At 40.6% G+C, this 20,674-nt stretch overlaps 1 protein-coding gene across 4 annotated transcripts in view; it reads left to right on the plus strand.

Moving 5' to 3' along the window:
- The first annotated feature begins 9,175 nt into the window (after positions 1-9,175).
- Positions 9,176-20,674, plus strand: part of mid2 (midline 2) — a 155,699-nt gene continuing 144,200 nt past the window's right edge. For all 4 annotated transcript variants that reach the window (XM_064328160.1, XM_064328166.1, XM_064328163.1 and 1 more), the window contains exon 1: positions 9,176-9,502. The gene's annotated coding sequence lies outside the window, so the exon portion shown is untranslated. The remainder of the gene's footprint in view (positions 9,503-20,674) is intronic.

The raw sequence follows: 20,674 nt of genomic DNA on the forward strand, positions 1-20,674 counted from the left end.
TGTAAGAACACTGAACATTATTGAATGCTTGGAATAGCAGCTCAGTTAAGTTACTGAGAGTTCACGTAAACTTAAGCAAGTGAAAGTTTGCCCTTGCTCCTCGCAAAAGGGCAGGAGAGATTTCTCAGGCACAAAGGGGGATTTTCCTCACCTTACTTACCTCTGAGAGTCTCACGATGTGCCTTTGCTCCCTCCCCACTCTTCTCAAACTGTACAGGGGCTTTAAAGGCCAGGCAGAGACCCAGCAATCAAAAGGGATGTCTGACACATCCGCTCCACCGGATCACGCTGGTACTGTACGATGTGGGGGTACCTACAAATCTCTCAATTCAGAGGAACAGGAAACGGCACGAAAGCACTTTCTGATGCCAGGCGTTCAGTGGGCAGATCAGAGCGAGGATCAGGAAGAGGATCAGTGAAAAAGAGAGAGGAAGGGAGGGAGAGAGAGAGGAACAGGGAGAGAGCAAGAGAGAGACCCACTACCAGTTTAACAACTGTCCAATCAATGTGCCTTTCAGAGTCCCTCTCTCAGTCCTTCATCAGCTTAACACTCTGCCTTGCACACATTTCTGCTCTCAGAATTTTAAAATGCTGACAATCTGCTCCTGATACTAAAAAACTGCCTTTTTATTCTGACATGTTGGCATTCAATATGCATTTTGTGTACTCTGGAACATAAACATCGTAATCAGGGCTGGAAACCAAGCATACTCACTTGCCAGTATTGAGCACTTTCCAGGGCAGGTGATTTAGCCTACTAGCCTAGCATTCAAGTTCAATTTCATCAGAGCTTCACTCCTGGGTGTTGTGGGAGAATGCTGCGAAAAGCATTGTTTTCTTCTTTATCTTGCCTTGCACATCAAAAATGACGATGGTCGAGAGAGCTTTCTATGTGTAAGTATGAATTCCAAATGCCCTATAAAACACAGAATTTATTCAAACTGTCCAAAGAAGCTATTGAATTACAATACATTCCACAGGAACCAAAATCATTCTTGAATCAAATTTCCAACCAGGAATCATGATGTGATTCAAATCTAATCATTGTTAGGCCAAAAATGAACATCCATAGTTGTGATAACGTAAGTGACAGTATTCCATTTTGCGTGCTGGTATAAAACATGCAAGCTGAATTTGCAATTTATGAACTAGAACAGTTGTTGCTGGAACTACTGAAAACACATCGTTATTTTGGCCGTGGAGACACCATCTGTCACCATCCGCAGCAGATTTTCACTTTCTCTTTCACCGTACTGTATGTAATGTTAATAATGCCACTTTACTTAATTTTACGAGAAATCTTTCTTCAAACTTTCTCCTAATCCACATGCAATCCTTATGCGGTGCCAACATAAATAATTAATTTCAGTCCATATTTATCAGCATAAGTGAGGTGTAACTGAGATGGCGACATTTTGAGCATGTTGCTAAGTAAAACATTTGACTTGTAATTAATTGCTTGGAGCACATCTTTACTTGTGAGTTCAGCCATGCCAGGCATAGGGTACACAGCTGGGGAGAAAAATCACTTTCCCCTGGAGGAAATTTCCTGAGCTTATTTCTAGATTATTTTCCTCTCATTACGAGACACCAGGCCACTGCTTTGAACTCAACACATTTCCACACTTATAACTGGATTCTCTGTTGGAGTGCGGTGCAGGTTATAGTGATAGCCCTGCAGAAATATTTTATTTTTACCCAATGTGAGTATCTCCAGTATCAGTTCAAGTTGAAAAATGATGTTAAACTCTGCTCAAACACAAATTTAAAGGGGCACCGAAAAAGGTTCTCACAAAACAAAATGATCTTTTACAAGAAAGGCGCTATATTTTATTTTAAAAGATGACATGCAAATGCAGTGATATAACTGTTTAAATCCTCACGGCATTTTGAACTTCATCTCCTGTGTCTGTTAGACTCTTACGAGAAGTCTGGAGATAGAAAAAACAGAGCTTATCAGTTACAGTAATTAATTAAGCATCAAGTCCCATCTGTAGTCAGCTTCATTAATTATTGCTTTGCTCGGGCATCACTTACCCCTTTCTAATTATCAATTTATAAACCTTTAAAAATTAAAAACTTGTGGAAAACCCATTTTTAAGTAAATGTGGCTCATCGAAAGGACATGGGTAGGCCATCTTTAGTGATTAAGCCACTAATGAGGCATGACCGAGGGTTTAGTCATCAAATTTCCAAATGTCTTCAGGAAATGTATGCCCCTGGATAATTTATACCATCCAAATAGCTGCCAGCTGATGAAGAGCAGCAGTGGGTTCAAGTGCTGTGTAACAACCTGATTGTAAATGGCTTTATGTAAAATAGATATGGATTTATTTGTAATGTTGTGAGTCAATCATGCAAGAGTGTGAATCAAATAAGTGGATTTTGTGCAACATTTGTTGTCATCACAACATTCCCCTGAGAACAGAGTTCTAAATTTACCTACCTGCTTAAATAATAAAATAAAAATGAAGGGGAAAAATGAAAAGCTACAGAAATATTCTTCCAGCACTAAGCCTTAGAAGAGTCTGAAGCACTTCTACTTGTCTCTTATGTTTTTTGTTTTGTTTTTATTGCAGTTGTACTGGTCAGTTGAGAGTTAGTTATGCTATCATATACCGAGTTACTGAGTTAATTACTGAGTTAGGGATATGGATCTTAATAAAATAAGATTACCAAGGAGGCCATTTTATATAGGCATGCACTGTACATATCCATGGAAAAAGAGAGACTATAGTATGTGACAGTGATTTACTACAAGGTTTAGAGCACTGGGCCTTTTCCTTTACTTACAGTACATGGAAAGAGTGCATGAAACATTCACAACTGTCCCTGATTTAATTTGCGTGTTATTTACTAATTTGCTTTAAAATTACAAGGCAGGACACTGAGTCATGTGATAAGCATCAATGAACAAAATCATTGCACTGTCATTCTGCTCTTGCGCCTAATTAAGTGCTAATTAAATAACTAACAGAGATGACTGCTACAATTAACAGAATGATAATTTGACTCACGGCTTGAAATGGAGGTGCTATTGAACCCTTGGTGGCAGAGGGCATAAATACATGCAAAGTAACAACCCGTATATTTCTCCTGGGTCTATACATTACTGGCAATACTACCACTCCCACTACATTAATGCTACTACTACACTAATTAAAAAACTAAGCTACTACTACACTAATTATAAAACTAATATTTATAATACTGCTTCGGTATTTTTGTGTACTTGCATAGAATCCATAGAATGCACTTGGGTATGATGTTCCTTTGATTGGCAACCCTCAGGGACACTCCACTCACCTGGTCACATGCATTAGGGCTGGCTACACACTCAGCCACTCACACACATGGGTGCACACATGCAGGGAATGCACACATGCACACAATCACGCCACTCCTCAAAAGCTACATGCTCAATCTGAATCTCACAGAATTTCTTTTTATGGCCTGCTTCACCTTGCAGGTGTTTTGAGATTCAAGGAACTGGTCCATTTCTCCAAAGAATGTACCCAATAATGTCACTATGAGGTTTTTCAATTTCACCTTTTTAATGATGGATGGTTCTAGAAATATGAGTTGGGTCTCCATTTCAAATGTAACGAGCACACCTTACACATCAATAACGAAATGAATCAAATATATAATTTCATTTCAAGATTAAGATCAAGCATGTAGCTTTAAGGAGTGACAGATTTATTTTATTTATTTTTGAAGTTACATTGAAGTCAAATAAAAAATAACCTTCGGTTCTCTGTGAGAATTGTACCACCTCGCTCATGTACATGTATTGCTGTCTAAGTTATAAAGCTCCATTTTGCCCTCCCTAGTAAATCTATATATACCCCAAGGCAAGTAAGCTAGCTATGAATAACTACAGGTTTTTATGACTCAGCTTTATTTCTTTTTTTTACTTAAACTTTATTTTTCTCATTTTCCAACTAGCTGTGCAAGACAGAGGATAGGGTGGATGACGCACAACCCCACACCCCTCTATATCCACCCCTGGTGAAACTTAAAAATAAAAATAAGAAGTTTTTTTTCAATTCCTCTACATGAAGGCACCTGCCGAGCTAATAAAACATGTTAACTACTGATTTATTTCATTTATTCATTTTTTACAGGTCAACAGAAACGGATTTCAAAAAAGTTGTCCATCACAAGATGTCGGACAGAGATATAGGAGATCACCAATCCCCTACATCTGCAGATTCCTGAATGAATATGGACTTTAGATATTAATTTTTGAATTGACCTGATATTTTATGGTAATAGCAATGTAATCCAGTATTTTCAAATTACATGTGTTTTTTTTTAACCTGCAATAAAGTTGGAGTGGAGAAATAATCTTTTTAAGAAAAAAATAATAATGCCCAATATCAACTTTGAGACACAGTTGGCCCTCAAGTGATTTGAAGTGAAGTACAGTTATTAAGTTTTATTTTAAAAAGGTTTTATTTCTGTCATTATCACACTGTCTTGATATTCCCAAGTGTAGCTCATCATCCCCACCCTCCTCCCCCAGCCCCAGTCGAGTGCAAAATCAAGAGGGAAATCATTATATTTGTGCTTGAGTTTTGCTGAGCTTCCTGTCCTTCCTAGACTTTTGTCAGCTGTTCTCGATAATGAGTGTCCGGGGAAATCATTCCTGGTCTGGACCCAAACAGAGCAGGTAGTCCCATGTCCCCAGTATTGTTAATGGATGCACACAAGGAAGGAATCCATACCAAAATCACATCAACAGAAATATACCTTTTTTTAAGTCCAGTTTGCATGGAAGAGTCAAATAAAAGCCTCACTGTGAAATATGCCTACATATATTTTGCAGGCAATAGCATTATATTTCTAAAAATAAAAGCTGGACAGGGCTGCAATTCATTGTGTGCATTGCAAGTAGGAACTGAGCAGTCCTGCAAAGGTGCATGTGTTGAGGGAATCTATGTCCCGGGGGCGATATTTTTAGCATTCACTGCTGCAGCTGGGTAAATCGCCCAAGTCTGACATTCTGTCCAACAGCATCTCTCAGCCCCAGGTCAGGCTTAATCAGCTGCCTGTGCGAACAAGGATTTGAGCTACACAGTCTGTGTTTCCCTTCAGTCAGATGCATTTGCAGTTTGTGATACAGGGCCCTTCACTTATAAAATGAAATTGCTGGTTGTTTTTTTGCCAAAGGTTCAAGGCAGACAGTCCTCAAATGACTGAACTTTTGATAGCCAGAAGAGTTGAAGTCATGTTGTACTTGGCATTTTGTTAGTCCCTGTGTCACATTTTAACTTGTTCAGGCATCAAAGTGTACTCAGTTTACAGTCCTGTCTTCACTTCAAACAGCCCACAAGATGAGACATCCAGATACAGGACATCTAGGTTTTTCCTCTGAAAACATAACTGTCAAAGTAAATGTCTGTGTGGAAGTGCTCAGAGTTTATAAATCACTGTCTTTATAGCAGGTATATATTTTACCTGCTAGTTAATACATGTCTTAACATTCATTATAAATGTCTTGCAAGCAAAACTTAAAAAAGCAACTCCTAAAATTCAAAATGACTGTAATTAAGGCAAACTAATAATATTTTCTGAGAATGTTTTCCCATTCACATGAAAAGCCAGCATTGAAACCCTATCTAGAAGTGAAAAGACAATGGTCCTTATGGTCTGAAAATGGCCCAGATCCTTGCTAACTGCAAGAGACAAGCAAGAAAAACTAGCAAACTAGCACAAACATACACCTCTTAGTCCTCCACCTAAACGAATCCTGGTGCACAAGCTGCACTTTAGATTTAGAGAGGACTCTGAGACCAGGCAGAAATATACCCTGTAGGGTGACGTGAGACACAGATCTCCTGATGCGCTTAATTTTTACTCCATGCTACCTGACCATCTGGGTGTCGCTGGCACAGAGAACACAATGGAGGCTGCTGTTTATCTTTTTCAGGCAGCTTCCCAGGACCACTGGTGCCTGGTAATTTTCCCATAAATCACTGTATTCAGAGAATCTTGTCACATATGTAAGAGCAGTGCATTGGCCAGCTGAGGTTCTCTCCGATAAGTGTCACTTTGTTTTCCCTCATTATCAAATGACTGGTAAGCAAATATACAAACACTGAGAAAAAGAAAAAAAGAGACAAAAGAAAGAAAGACAGACCAAAATACAGCCTGTCAGAAGCCATAAAACAGCTAAAAGCATTCCATTTTATTGTATCAAAATGTAATGTTTATTTCTACGTCAAAAGTGCACCATCTCACATCAAACATATCTATACTTAAAAATTAGGAACAATCTCTTTGATGGTGATGAAGATGGACACATCTTAACTGCCTCTGTCTCATAGTTTTATAACCCTGAAGGAGAGGGATTCTTTGGCATGAAACTATGCATATGCAAATGAGAAGAACATAGAAAAAAACCCTTTTATTCTGTGTACCCAGTGTTGCTACCATGAAACACAGCAGCCCTTTAATAGTCTGCCAAATCTTTTGAGTCCAAAGTGAAGAGGCGTGTTAATTTGCCATGCAAGTTGCCAGATTTCCCATTCTGGGGAATCTTGTCTACTTGGAGGTGGATCAAGGATGGGCCATGAATTGACAACTTGAAGACATCCTCCCTACGGTTCCCATGGGGGAGACAGGGTTCGCCCCACAAGCTGAAAGCTCAGTTCACCTCTTCATTTAAAATATTTTCCCCGCTCCCCCATTTTCCAACTGCACGGCAACACCACATCCAATGGCTGAGCTCACGAGGGCCTTTTCATCCACATCTGAACAATTTGCATCGTGAATTTCATCAAGTGTAATGTGATTTTGCGGGAACTGATTTGCATTATACCAATAGATTTACCGAACAGAACTGCTGACGCCAGAGTTGAGGCACCTCGCAACACATCGGGTAAATAGAGGAAAGGTAATAACAGTCAAGTCACTCAAAGATCTAAGCGGTACAGTTACCCAAGGCATTATCTTTAATTTGTTACACGGATCATGTAGCGAGTCTTTTGCTGAAACTAAATCCTAGCTCTCATGTCGGGCTATAATTGACTTTCTCATTTTCGCCGTGCTTTGTGCTTTCCTCCAAATGAAATACAGCCTGCAGGGAGTGGTGATGAATCCATTCAAACCTGTATTTATTCCACCTAATTTTATTGTGCATTTATTTGATCATGTTTCTGGAAGTAAAATTTAATTGTATTTTTATGTTCGAAGCTAGCTTGCTTCTTCTAAGTTCAATCCCATAGCACTTAAAAGCTGCAACAACAATGGAGGCCATTATTTTAATAATGAAAACTATGCTGATTCAGTGCATACTTTGACCGATCAACCTTAGTAGCTTTCATCTTCAGGGTCCTGCAGAACTGAAGATCTGATCCCACCACAAGAAATAAAGAATAAAAAAACAGCATGTTTTTTTTTGCTGCAGGTATACCAAACCTGTTCTTGTCAGAGACCAGTGACTAGTTGTACTAAGATCAGAACGAAAACAGCTTTTGTGCAAGTGACAAATGGATTCATGCTGTGTTTTCTTGTAATTGTACTGCAATGAGGTACATTCTCACTTTCCATTTTCAATGAGTTCTTCTTACCCTACTTTTCAAATACTTTTCTCAGGACAGTCCAGATTGACTTACATTTGGAGGATAAACATAAGAAGGTCAGAGGGAATTTCTTCTGAAATAATGCAGACTAATTCTGAAAAAAGGAAAATCAAATAATTGGCCCCTTGGGAGACTTTGCTATTCATTCTTTTCCCAGTACATTTCCTGTGGGAGTGCAATCATTATCTTGCTATTTTTGTGGGTTGTTTTCACCGCAAATACACAATCCCATGAAAAAGGTTTGTTCTTGTCTGTGCTTTAGTAACCGAAATGGCAATATTAAGCTTTTTTTATTATTTCTTACCCTTTCCAGAAATGATCAAATGTTGTCTGCCCTGAAAAATTCTCAACATACATTCAACTATAATGTCTAGGGAAAATGAAACTGTCTCTGGTGGTTGGCTATGCTTTTTATTGTAGTTATTTATTTATTTTTTTGTCTTGTACTCCACTGCAGTCTATGCACTGCATTTGCGCCTTTTATCTGGTGAGCAACGACTCCATATTTGTTTTTACAAATAAACAGAGTAGATTGCAGGCTACTGAGGCATAACACAAAGGTACTCAAACCAGTCAGCACAATACATAAATAACTGTGTTAGCAAATGTGTGCAATCTGCATGTTTTTAAAACTCAGTGATGGCAGGTGCTCACTCCTATAGCTTAATTTCATTAACAGATAGTTTTTAAATGGTGAGAGGGATAATGGAACTTATTACACATCTGAACAACTATGTGCACATCAATGCAAGAGACACTGATGGGCTTGCATTTATATTAGTCGTCATCTCCAATTTTAATTATTAATTTATTTGCCGAGTAAAAAAAAAATTCACATGAATTACATCACGCACAATATCGCGCCTGACGATGACTAAATCTGAGGAAGAAGGCGGGAGATACTGTTTGAAGCTAGTTCCAACTGAAGACGTGTTATGGTTTCAAATATACAGCAATTTCCTCGACAGAGAAAAGTTTGCTGCATGTAGGATAGTTTTTTTTAAAAACAACAACAATTAAACAACAACAATTATTAATAGTTCACAGGTTTGTTTATATTTACCAAAGTCAATATATATATCCAATGCGTCAAAAATATATCGAGTTGGCAATGGCAACGATGGCGAGATATGGAGTAGATGTATGTAAATTAAAAAACGAATCCATGTGCGAATGTCGTTCTTTCTTTTATTGTGATGTCATGGGATTAGCATAATATTATATTCTAGCTAACTACCTCCTGTGAGCCAAACACTGATCTTTAAAGTACTATATGTTTTTCTTTTTTACTCTTATTAATATTATTATCTAGGCTAAATTAGGCTACTTCACCAATACTCAATGTCGGAATGCTTTGGCACACAAATGTATGTTACTGTGTGAAACACACCTCAACAACTCGACTCTGTACTGAATGCAAAAGAAGGTAGGCATTTATCTCCTTCGGCTCAGTGTGGAGGGGACGCAATGGAAATACGAAAAAGACGAGCAAGGATGTCCGTAGCGGAACTTGCTTCAGCAAAGCAGCGGTTTAATCGATCCCAGCTGCTGCTGAAAAGATGAAAGCAATCCCCATGGGTTAGTCACGTGTCCTCGAGGGAGCGCTTAGTTTTGGGACACTGCGAGTGGGAACAGCGCAGCGTAGCTAGTTGGCATTTGAAACGCCTCTTCGGTCATAGCTTTACACAAATAACAAAGCACTGGCAGAAATCTATTTTCAGCAGCCTCGTGCATTTGATAGTACTGCCGACTTTCTCAGCCTACTGCTGAATTGTCGACTTCGAGGAAGCGTGCTTCAGCAAACTTCTGGCTAATCTTAGTGCGTCAGGCAGAAATAGCTGTAAAATAACGTAGCCAAGGTTTGTAACGTTACGGTAGCTGGTAGGATCTCAACCCAGGAACATCATTGTGAGGTATGTATTTCTCTGTACTAAAGGATGCGAAATGAATGCTCTACTGAACCAGTAACCGAAAGCGAGTGTTTGTAGTGTAATATTGCTGCTGTATTTCAAACCATTAGTTATCGCCTTATTTGCATGCTCGTATTTTTTGCATTGTATATAAGGGGGAAATGTATTGTTTATGTTTTAAAATTAAGCTTATGTTTACGTATGTTTTCTTTAATTTGGCGACAACCGCAGATTGTACTGCGTTAGTTGTCAGCTACGAAGCTGGTACTGTTAGCTGGTACTGTGTTGTCTAACAACAAACAGCACGTGATTGCAGGCTTAAATCTTAGGAGTTAAAGCAAGTTTGTTCGTTACATGTCTCGTGACTGAATAGCAGCATGAAGATGGAGGCTTCACATTTTTAACAGAATTTGTACTGAGTGTACAACAGATCCTCTTTGTGACTTAAGTTAAGTTGTCAAGCAATATCATTGCTAGAGCAGTCATACTTGAAAGTGCATAACTACTTTTATTTGTAATAGCCTATACAAGTTCAATTGTGAGCATACATTTGATTTAACAATGTATGTTTTCTGTAGTGAAAATGAGTACAAGTTCTGTGTGCATCAGAAAGGAAAATATTTCAGGAGACTGAATAGGGTTGATAAATGTAATTGTTTTAAGGATGGTTCACAGTAACCAACATTGCATTACAAGTGCATGTGACTTGCAGCTGATCATCAGAACAGCAGTGTAAAATGACATTTATCCTCAAGGCTGTACACGTCACGCCTTGAAAGTTTGAGAAGTCACAGTGGCGTGTGAGTGCTCCGGTATATTGACCTCTTCACAACACTTGCAAGTGTAAGAGCAGACACTTGGAGGCTCAAAGGGGGGACTCCACCAAGAACCTATCAGCCATCGGCATTGGTAAGGCATGCAAGTTCGTGCCACAAAGCTCGTTAATCATTTCCTCACAGCTGTCCCTGCCCCTTAGTCTCGAAAAGGCCTGCAGACATGGGTTCCACAGCCGCTCAGCTGCCATGTGGCTCGGCCGAGGTGTGTACTTTTTTGCCAGGTTGTGCTGTAGCCGGTCTTGTAAGATGGTGATATGAATTTACTCTGTGAATTTTGCATGAAAGTACGTAGAAAAGAATGAGATCCCACTCTGTATATTGAGGCAAGAGATGGGTATGATTGGGTATAATGGTTATAAGATAGCCATAATAGGGTAACTTTGAAATGGCAGTGAGAGAAGGAGAGAGGATGGACTCACGTTTTTACTATAGATACAGCTGAAAGCTGCACTCTTTGCCAGAAACTGGACACAGCTCTGTGCCAACTTTAAGGAGTACATTACTGTGGGGGAAAAACGTGTAATTGACCAGATAACATTTTGCCTACAGTTCTCATTTCCAATTTCTGAACTCAGACACCATGGTGTACAGTAAGTGTTTTTCACGACTCGGTTGTTGCGACGCAAACATTCCAGGCAGAAATGCGCTTTATTTGTCTCTGTAATGAGATGCAGCTGTCTGATTTTGCCTCCGAAACACATGGCATTTCATTTAATGAGACTGACAGTACTCACAGAAGAACAATGTGACAGGCCTATCAATTGCTTCTCTGATATTGCTAGCTGTAAGATTAGAGCTGACACTGTAATCCATCATTTAGCCTGCAGAGTGCTGTCGCCTCTGGCTGCACCGGTAATTATTAAGCTATTCTGGATTCTGTGACAAGTGCATGTGATGCATATAACTCTGTTGCGAAGTTACAGCATATTGTTTGCAGAGGGGTAATAAGTGTGAAAACAACTGTGTTGCTAAGACGCCTGCCATGTAAATGGTGCATACAAAGAAAGTGTTAGAAATGTTATCAGAAATTTGAAGTGCCAAATATGTGTTTGCAGTCTTTGAGATGGCATTTGTGCAGCAGTATCTGGGATCTAGCAAAGATGTGCAAAAGGCGGAAAGGGTGGGGCTGGTCATCACTTGTGTTCCTATTGTTAAATACGCTGTTTCACAGCCATTTGAGTTAAGGCAACATGTGTCCTTAGAGATGTAACCTGTAAATGTGCCAGTAACTGTAATTTTCACTGAAAAACTTCTCAGTGTGTCCAGCAGTGTTGCTATTAATAATGGTATTGAGAATAAAGGAAGTGGAAAGGCCATGAGTCCTGACATATGAAATAGATCCACTGTTTGAATGTGAAACAGCAGTTACTCCCAGTTCCATGCCCTCAGTGAATTGGAAGGACATAATGATTCTCATTGTGGGGATGATGAGAACTCTGAAAGCCGTCTCAGCCACTGCATTGACTCTCCAGCTTGACTAATGGCAGAATTGTGTGGTTAAGTATTTATCCTCTGCATTGTCTGCATTATCCTTTGTTTACTGAGGGAGTATCCATCTGAACTAAGATTAGTGGCCCGGCTTGGATGCCGGAAGCCCCTCGCACAAGTCAGTCAACAGCTGATGTGGTCTGCATCATGAAGGGGTGGGGGGGGCTGCCTTTAAAATGTCTCTGTGTGCCATTCAGACGGGGAGCCTCTTAAAAGCAGCCGGCGTTCCTTGGTGTTGTTTCAGCTTGGGCCAGGGTTGATGGTTGAGGATGTCAGCTTCCTGTCTGCAGTGCACCGTTTCCTCTGGAACGGGATAATGACAGTGCGTGCCGTGACACGCTCCTACCCCACCGTCCGTGCATTTCGTTAGACTCTGGAGCTCAGGCTCAAGTGTGCGCTGACCTTTAGACTGCGCAAGGCTACAGGTGTTTTTCCCAGCATAACTATGGCTTGCAGAACATCAATGTGAGCCTATGGTGCACACCTACAGGGCTGGCTCTGTCCACACCACAAAGAGGACCATGGAATGAGATATCTGCAGTAATTTCACAAATACTCATTTTAAATTGTGTATCGAATCATTTTTATATTAGTTAATGGATACATTTTGTGTGCTTATAATGCAGCCTTTGCCTCCCGATTTTATAGTGACATTTGTTTTTTGAGATGTTATGAATCCAGCAACATTATATTGGAATAACTCACAGGAAAGAGATGCTAGTTATAAGTGGGAATGTGCCTGAATTCTTTGCTGTGCAGAGCTCAGTGAGTGGCAATTTGTAGACAGGGATTTGGGTATGTATATGAAGAGACCTACACAGATGAGAGAAGTAGGCTTTACAGTCACTCATGGTGGAGTGGACAGTGCAGAAGGTCACATTGCAGGTCACCCTTTGAGCCAGATACATTTCCAGCTGGCTGTGTGGGCGCTATTATTAGCCATGAGGCACTCGGCCACACACACACACACACACACACACACACGCAGGTGTCACCAGAAGGTACGAGTTGGGTATTGGCCACTTGAGTGGCTGCATGCAGGGCAAGCTTCCAGCCATGATGTCAGTATCAGCTGCAGGGGTGTAGGCAAAGGAAAGGAAGTGTGTTTTTTGGGCTCCTGCCACCCCAGGGTGCTTGTCGCAGTCTAATATTCAATTACGGAGCTCCTCTTGGCACTATGAGTGAGTAATGAATGTGTAATTCTGAGACTGATTAATCATTGTTTTTCTCCGAATGTTCACTATTCAAACTGCCTGCCACAAAATAAGCCCTTTAATTAGGGAGAAAAATAGAACTGCTTTCCCCCCCTCCCCCCACCCCCGGCTGCTGAGGAGTTCTTGTTTCTGCAGTGTTCCTGAAGTGTTTTGGTTGGATTGTAAGAGCGCCACGTAATATAGCTCAGAAATACCGTTTTATTTTATGAGCTGTGAAAGTGTACCCATCAAGAGAGATGCCTGTTCCCTCCTCAGCGTTGAAGTAATGATCCGTGAGAATTTCTCACTGTACCCTTATGCCGTCATACGACGCCGCAGTAGAAACTGAAACTTTAGAATGTCATCTCTTTTGAAAGAAAGCGATTGTAAAAACCCAGCAAGTATGCTGATCAACAAGGCAGGAGTCACGTAGATGTTTTTGCCATTTTATTTGTTGTTCGGTAAAACATTCCCTTTTCCATCCCCCGCATTTTTTCTCGTTTGCTGTTTGTATGCGCTTAGAAATTGCTCTTCGCCAGCACGCTGGAAAATGCTTTAATCTGCTGCAATCAGAGTGGATCATTGCGAGCCATGCTGAATCATTTTTCTGGTGCAGCAGTTACATTAAAAAAAAATTTTTTTTTTACATTTTCTGGCGAATTTACATTTATATTCATTTTACTTTTGCTGATTGTATGCTAATCCTCCTTGTGATTAAACGGTTGTTCTTGAGCTGTTCTTTCATCTTAAAATCTGTTGTTGTCTTCATGGACACATCACAATCACGGAAGAGTAAAAACACGAAGACCTGCTCCCACGGGAACGTGCTTATCCTTGAAAATTTTTCAGGTGCTCATTCTTTGCTTATCTTTTCTAATAATAGGGGCAGGCATTAGATGTATGCCTCCATATAAATAATTTGGGATTTACAGAGAATCAACTCCTGAGTTGATGTCCATGGTCAGTCCTCTCTCAAGCACTCTATATATGCAGTTATTGATTTCATACTAATTAAAGGGGGAGCGGAGCCTGGAATCTAAAGGGAAATTGCATCAAAGTTACTTTCCACAAGTTCATCACACTGTTAATAATAAAGGCTTTTTTTGTTTATATACCACTTTTCCCAAGGAACCAAAGACACTGCAGTGTCTTCTAAAAAACCCATTACTGTAAATAATGATATGTATCCCTTTCCGTTCAGCCCTAAATGGTTTTGAATATCAATTTGTTTACTGTTTAAAGTGCGGGGGAGCCACAGGGAGCTCCCTCAAAAAAGCGTTCCCCTGGAAGAGACCTTAGCTCCCCTGAAAGAGACCTGAGTTCCCCTGAAAGCAATAAAGGCTCATGCTGGTTGGGGTGGGGGACGGACTAAAATAACAAAGATACTGCAGCGGCCCCTGCAATCCCACTGAACATCTGCTGTGACAATCACAAACACCCCCCCCTCCCCCTGGTTAGCTATCAATATCTCACCCCCCACCCCTTTTCGTGATTTACCACATGACATTCAAAAAATTTCTCCCGGTGGAAGTTGCCCCCGAAACCCCGTACAGGGGCTAAGTCTCTGATCTTAAGCTAAGCTGGAAATGCCCAAGATATAGATAAACTAACAGTTGACTGCACAGAGAGCATATCAGGAAAAAACAGGCCTCAGTGGACACATACAGGTGCAGTAGCTGCATTAGGTTGGGATACTGAAGTTGGGTACAGCATGCATTGCTCTGTGAAAGGGAATTAAACTCCAGGGTAAAGAGGTGCGTTTTGTGTTGGGACTGAAAGAGGGTGATGTATTCTGCATTACAGATGAGGGGAGGAAGTTCCAGGGCCTGGGCACAACTCTTGAGAATGCTCTGTCACACAACTCTTGAGGGTAGATAAGGGGGTAGCAAGATGACAGGCAGGAGGGCTCTCAGTGTGTGAGTGGGCTGGTAGGAGTGAAGTTCAGTGAGATGGGAGGAGACAAGCTTCTGGAGCGCTTTGAATATGCTTCTGCAGTGCTTTGAATGTCAATTTTTTAGTTTTTGCTGCATTTGATGGGAAGACATGGTTGGTGCGAATTCTGGCTTTTCCAACCACAGTCAGGTATTTTTGTATCAAAGTCAGGAGGTTAGCCATACAGTATATTCAAATTACAGATCCTCATGTGAACACTGCTTGAACACACAAGATTTTCACAGAATTGCCTGTGCTCTAAAATCAGTTTTGAGAGAATCGATTAGTCATGGTATTAGTTAATCAAGTGTCACTTGCACTCCTTGAAAGTTTAGAACTGAGGTACAGTACAGTATATCTGCCTTGACTCTTCTGTGCTAGGAGGACATTATGGGCTCTCATTGGCCCATAGCCAGGAAAAACAGGTTTAATATTGTCTTGACGGACTCGTCTACAGTCCACTTCCATCCTAAATTCACTTATTCCATGTGTATTTCCTCACAATGTGGTGAGGTTACCTTATTTTTTCTCTGGTTATTGTTGTCATGGCTACCATGACAATGTGTTCTCTTCGGAGATTTTGTTATAGTGAGCTTATTGGGTGTTTGTTTTGCTGCAGGTATAATGAAACCTGCACGCATATGTTCCTGTAGCAGCCATGGAAGGTTAATTCCCACCGCCCAGAGAAATGGGCAATTCAGAACCAGTGCTGAATGGACTTGGAGGGCTTTCTAATTAGAAGTACCCATCCGTAACTGCATCATTGCTTTTCACCTGATTATATTCATTAACTCAAAGAAACATGGTTCCCTGATGAAATAACAATATTACAGAAGCTCGATTTGTCCTTTCTTACATTAATGCATCTTCTTGGCAGACTGGTTGATTTTCTTAGACAGGTTGATTTTCCTTATTTAACTTATTTACCTTAAGGGTGGGACTTTTTACAATGCCCTCTGCATTATGTCAAGCTTATTTGTCCTTGCAATTATTTGAGCACACTTTTTGGGGTGGGGATGCTTGTTTTACATCAGCAGACCTGCTTAAAGGCGTTGCAGAGGATTTTCTCCACCTTTACTTCACATGGAACAGGAATAAGTAAATGAAAACCCGGCAGCTATCCCTCTCCTTTCCAATAAATATCAGGCTTTAGTAGACTGCTAGGGTACAGGCATTGTTTGGTAAAGGTTTTATTTATCTCTTCTGGAAATAAACATGTAAAAATAGACAAACCTAGGCTATATCTTAGAAATTATTGCCTAAGATTTAGCCTTTAGCAAAACATTTAGCCTTCAGCCTGTAGTTTTGTGCACTGTACTCTAGGGGATGGAAGACAGCGATGATGAAATGTGAGGCATTGTGGGAAATAAATGTTCTAATTAATGTTAACCATCTTTTATACTTGACTGTGGTTCTTAACCGAAACAAAAAAGAGAGAGATTGACAATTAACACTATAATGTGATCTTAACTTCGTAAGCTACACCTGAATCTGCAATTTGGCCTACAAAGAATAAATGTGTGCTGCAAGCTATTGGTGATGTGCAGGGTATTCAATTTTAATTTCAATTTTAATTGAATAGTAAGCTATTTATCTCCTACGGCTAGAGTTAGGTTTAAAGCAGAGTTAGGTTTTGGATTAGGAGAATGGTTAGTGTCAAGGTTGAGGCAGATCAGGGTTATGTTTAGGAGCTAGGGAAAGGGTTAGGGTTAGGCTTTGATTTTTGGATGATCCAAATTCTTTCACTATTTAGATGTGAAACATTATTGCCTTATTAGTAGCCTATATATATTGGCCTTTTGTACTTTTTACAAAATCAATGACTTCAAACACATGACTTCATACTTATTTTATTGAATTGATGATATATTGATTGATGATGAGTTGTTTTTCATCTATTTTAATTGAAAATTTGGATATTTAAGAGGATATTTTCTAGGGCAGTGATGAGGTTTTAAGGTTCACAAAATTAGGCTAGAGTTATGGCTAGGGTTATGAAAAAGGTCAGATGAAATCAGTTAGATTTTTTTATTGCTCTTTTTACAGAAAACTGCCACAAAGGTGCTTTACAGAGAAACAGAAGGAAAATCGGTCAAAAACCAGGCCTGGGCCCCCCCCAAGCAAAAAAAAAAATAAATAAATCCCCAGTGGGAAGGAAAACACTTAAAGAAAAAAGTTTTGAGTGTGAAAAAAGACTCCCTGATGGGAAGAAATCTCGGGAGGAACCGGGCTATAGAGTGGGAGCCCTTTCTTTGCTGGCCGGCTCGGTGTAAACTAGAGACAGAATAGATGATAACATAAAAATTATAGGCCTAAGGGATCTATAACAGCAAATAATCACATGGGTTGAGCAGGTTACTCTTGAGGAATTAAACGTGCTGGTAAAGTAGAAAGTTCAAATGATGTGATGTAGCCTATAATATGCAGTTCAGAGGAGCCGGGTGATGCGTCTGGGGCTCCAGGTTGCATCAAGGCTGCAAAGTAAGGGCGAGGGACCTGCCTGGAGCGGTCTGCAAACTCAGGCTGAGGGAAAGCCAGAAGAAGGTTAGGCAGAAAATAAATTATGAGAGAGAAAAGTGCAAAGGCCGTAATATGTTGTGCAATATGGTGTATAATATGGAAAGCTCCCGGGCACTATGCAGTGGCTGCTTATCTAAAGGATGTGACGAAGGGGTGGACACAACCATGAGAGTGACCCTGGACTGATACTACCCCAGCATGGCCAAGAACAACCTGAGTGTACACATGCAGTGGCAGGGCAACAGCATGGTGAACTGTGACATCGTTTTTGTTGTTGTGGCTTGATTTCCTCCATTTTAGGAGACCAAAATTAATAGGACAAATTAGCATAATCTATATTTAGTTGTTGGATGCAAATCCTTTGCATTTAATGGCTGTCTGAGGTCTGCAGCCCATGGACATGACCAGACATTGGGTATCTTCCCTGGTGATGCTCGACTAGGTCTGTAATGCAGCCATCTTAAGTACTGGTTTGTTTTGGTGAATTTTTGCCAATAGTCTTGTCTTCAGTTAGTGAATAGTGAAATGCATGTTCACTTGGATTCTGGACTGGTGATTGACTTATGTCCAAGCCATAATACTGTCATCACCATGTTTCAAAGTTGAGGGGGGTGCTTTGGATCATGAGTAGTTCCTTTCATTCTCCCCATTTTTCTCTTTCCATTACTTTGGTATAGTTTAATACTCATCGGTCCATAAGAGTTTAAGAATTTTGCAGTTTTTTAAATGTACTTTAAAAAAAAAATTTTTTTTTTAAAGCAAACTCTAACCTGGCTGCTCTGTTCTTGAAGCTTACCAGTGGGCTGCATCTTGCAGAGAACCCTTTGAGGATAAGCTGGTGTAGTCTTTTCTTTATGGTAGTCTTTGACACATCTATGCCTACATCCTGGAGCATGTTCTTCATCTGTTTGATTGTTGAAAATAGGTTTTCTTCACGATTGACTGTATTCTTTGATCATCCACTACTGTGGTCTTCCATGGTCTTAGAAGTTGTTTGCTATTGCTTAGCTCACCAGTGCAGTCTTGCTTCTTAACAATGTACCAAAGTTTATTTTGACACACGCAATGTTTTGGCTATATCTCTGATCGCAGACCAGGAGGACGGAGTCATTCAAAAGAGGTGATCCATATCAGCTACAGAGACTGACTCATTTGACAAGCAAACTATCATGACACCCTCATCATATTACCTCTGCAGTAAGGAGCCTGTAATGTAATGAGCCATTTGCTTTAATTGGATTCAGGCACGATCACCATCTTCTTGATTAGTTTTGGAACAATGAATTTACATTTAGCAAATTCTGAATGCTTCAAGAATTTCAGAATGTCACCTGAAGCTGATGATCATAAATGCATGTGAATGTTCATCAAGGGATTTAATGCAGTTAAACGGTTCTCACAAGGGGTTTCGATATTTGCTTGTGCCCTTGCAGAGCACAGACAAATAACTTTGTGCAATCATTCAAAGTCCAGAGTGTGATTGTGTTCTCACCTCTCAGTGATGAAGGGGGGAAGGACTGAGCGCAGAGTACACCTCCTGATAAATATGAAAATGCGTCTGCGATTCGGGCCATAATTCATCCGCCAGCTAATCAGTCCGACCTTCAACCCGTCAGACGCAGGGGTACACTGCTGTCAGAAAGATGGATGTGGAGGTTTGTGAGACAGGCCGGTCATGGGTGGGGGGGGGTAGGGGTCTTGTGTGGCGGTTGCTGGAGATGAGGGTACTGTCACCTCCATTACTAGCGAAACACAATGCCAATTTCCTTTTCATGAACTTTTCCACTCTGTCCGCCCGTCTTTGCCAGCAGGTTAACAATTAACCAGGGAGGAGCACAGTCAGGGCAGGCCGTGTGGTAAGCCCAGGGGGACACCAGCCCCGCCACCCAAAAATGCCGCACCCCCATCCTTTCAGAAACGCAGATTGTCGCACACGATCGCGGGCCTGTCCTAAACCCTCAGTGGCTCACTGTTGCCATGGAAACTGCGGTGCAGGATGCTCTTCCACCGACAGTGAGGCAGTGTCAGCCGATCGGCATGAGCTACAACGCCCACTTTAACTGAACCGTGGGCCAGTGACAAAGGTTTTGAACAGAGGGTGTTGTGTTTGGACACAGATTCACTTTAACCCTGCCAGAGAATGTTATTTTTAAATCTTAGAAACATAAAAAAAAAATCTTTTCATGCCTGTTTTATGTAACTTTTTTGACTGGTACATTTCATGTTCCTTCTGGCTCAGCCAAAATCATAACAGGGGTCATAAACATCAGGAAGTAAAGGGAAGACTATTTACTTGTCCTTGGAGAAACTAATATTGTTATTATCTTTTTAGTTTGATTTCGTATACAGAACATGGAAAATTCTTATGGCAACAAAGTGACTTAAAGGCAGTAAACATAACTTTTAAGGCAGTGCTGGTTTTGCTTTGTTTTGTCTGCAATGAAAATGGTTTCTGAAGTATTTCCATTGATTTTAGTGATTTTGTGTGCGCACGTGTGTGCATGCGTGTGTGGTGGCGAAAATTTGTGTTTTTATGTCTTAAACATTTTCTAATAAAGAGGTATAGCTGAAGCAGTGTTGCAGTTCCAAGTTTCTCTATTCACATTGGATTTTTGACTTGGTACTTAAAATGTGATGTGCGTATAACTATTTTTGGTTTTTTGGACAGTCAGGTAATATCTCTGGAAAGAAGTCTGGGCAAGCAGTCTGGCAGTGCCCCTAGTGAGATGGTAACTGTGACACAGAGGCTCATCTAACTATGAGGATTTGGGTGATTTAGGTAGGCCTGTTCAGCCTGATTGTTGTCTAAAAGCAGGACCATGAGTAGAAATGACCTCTCATTTTCCTGCAAACAGCTCCCCACATCCCCAGGCAATCAGTATCTCTAAGCTTGCGGTCAGCACCTCAATTGATTTGCATTCAGGTTTGTAAAGTGGTTGTGTCCAAGAAAACAGGGACTTGGATGGCGTGTCACTCATCCACACAGGTCATAACATCGGCCCTGTCAAAGGGGCCTTGTTCCCTGCTTGTTAAAGAGATGTCATACATTAAGTTCAGCCAGTGGATTTTATTCCAAACAAATGGCTCATTGTTGGTGCATTCTGTGGAGCAGAATACAGATGCAGTGCCAATGGGGCACTGTGAGTGTGTGTGTGTCTGTGTGTGCGCACGAGCATGTAGTATGTATTGTTCAATATACACTCACC

Source organism: Anguilla rostrata, chromosome 3, assembly GCF_018555375.3.
Source record: "Anguilla rostrata isolate EN2019 chromosome 3, ASM1855537v3, whole genome shotgun sequence".
NCBI classification, from domain to species: Eukaryota; Metazoa; Chordata; class Actinopteri; order Anguilliformes; family Anguillidae; genus Anguilla; species Anguilla rostrata.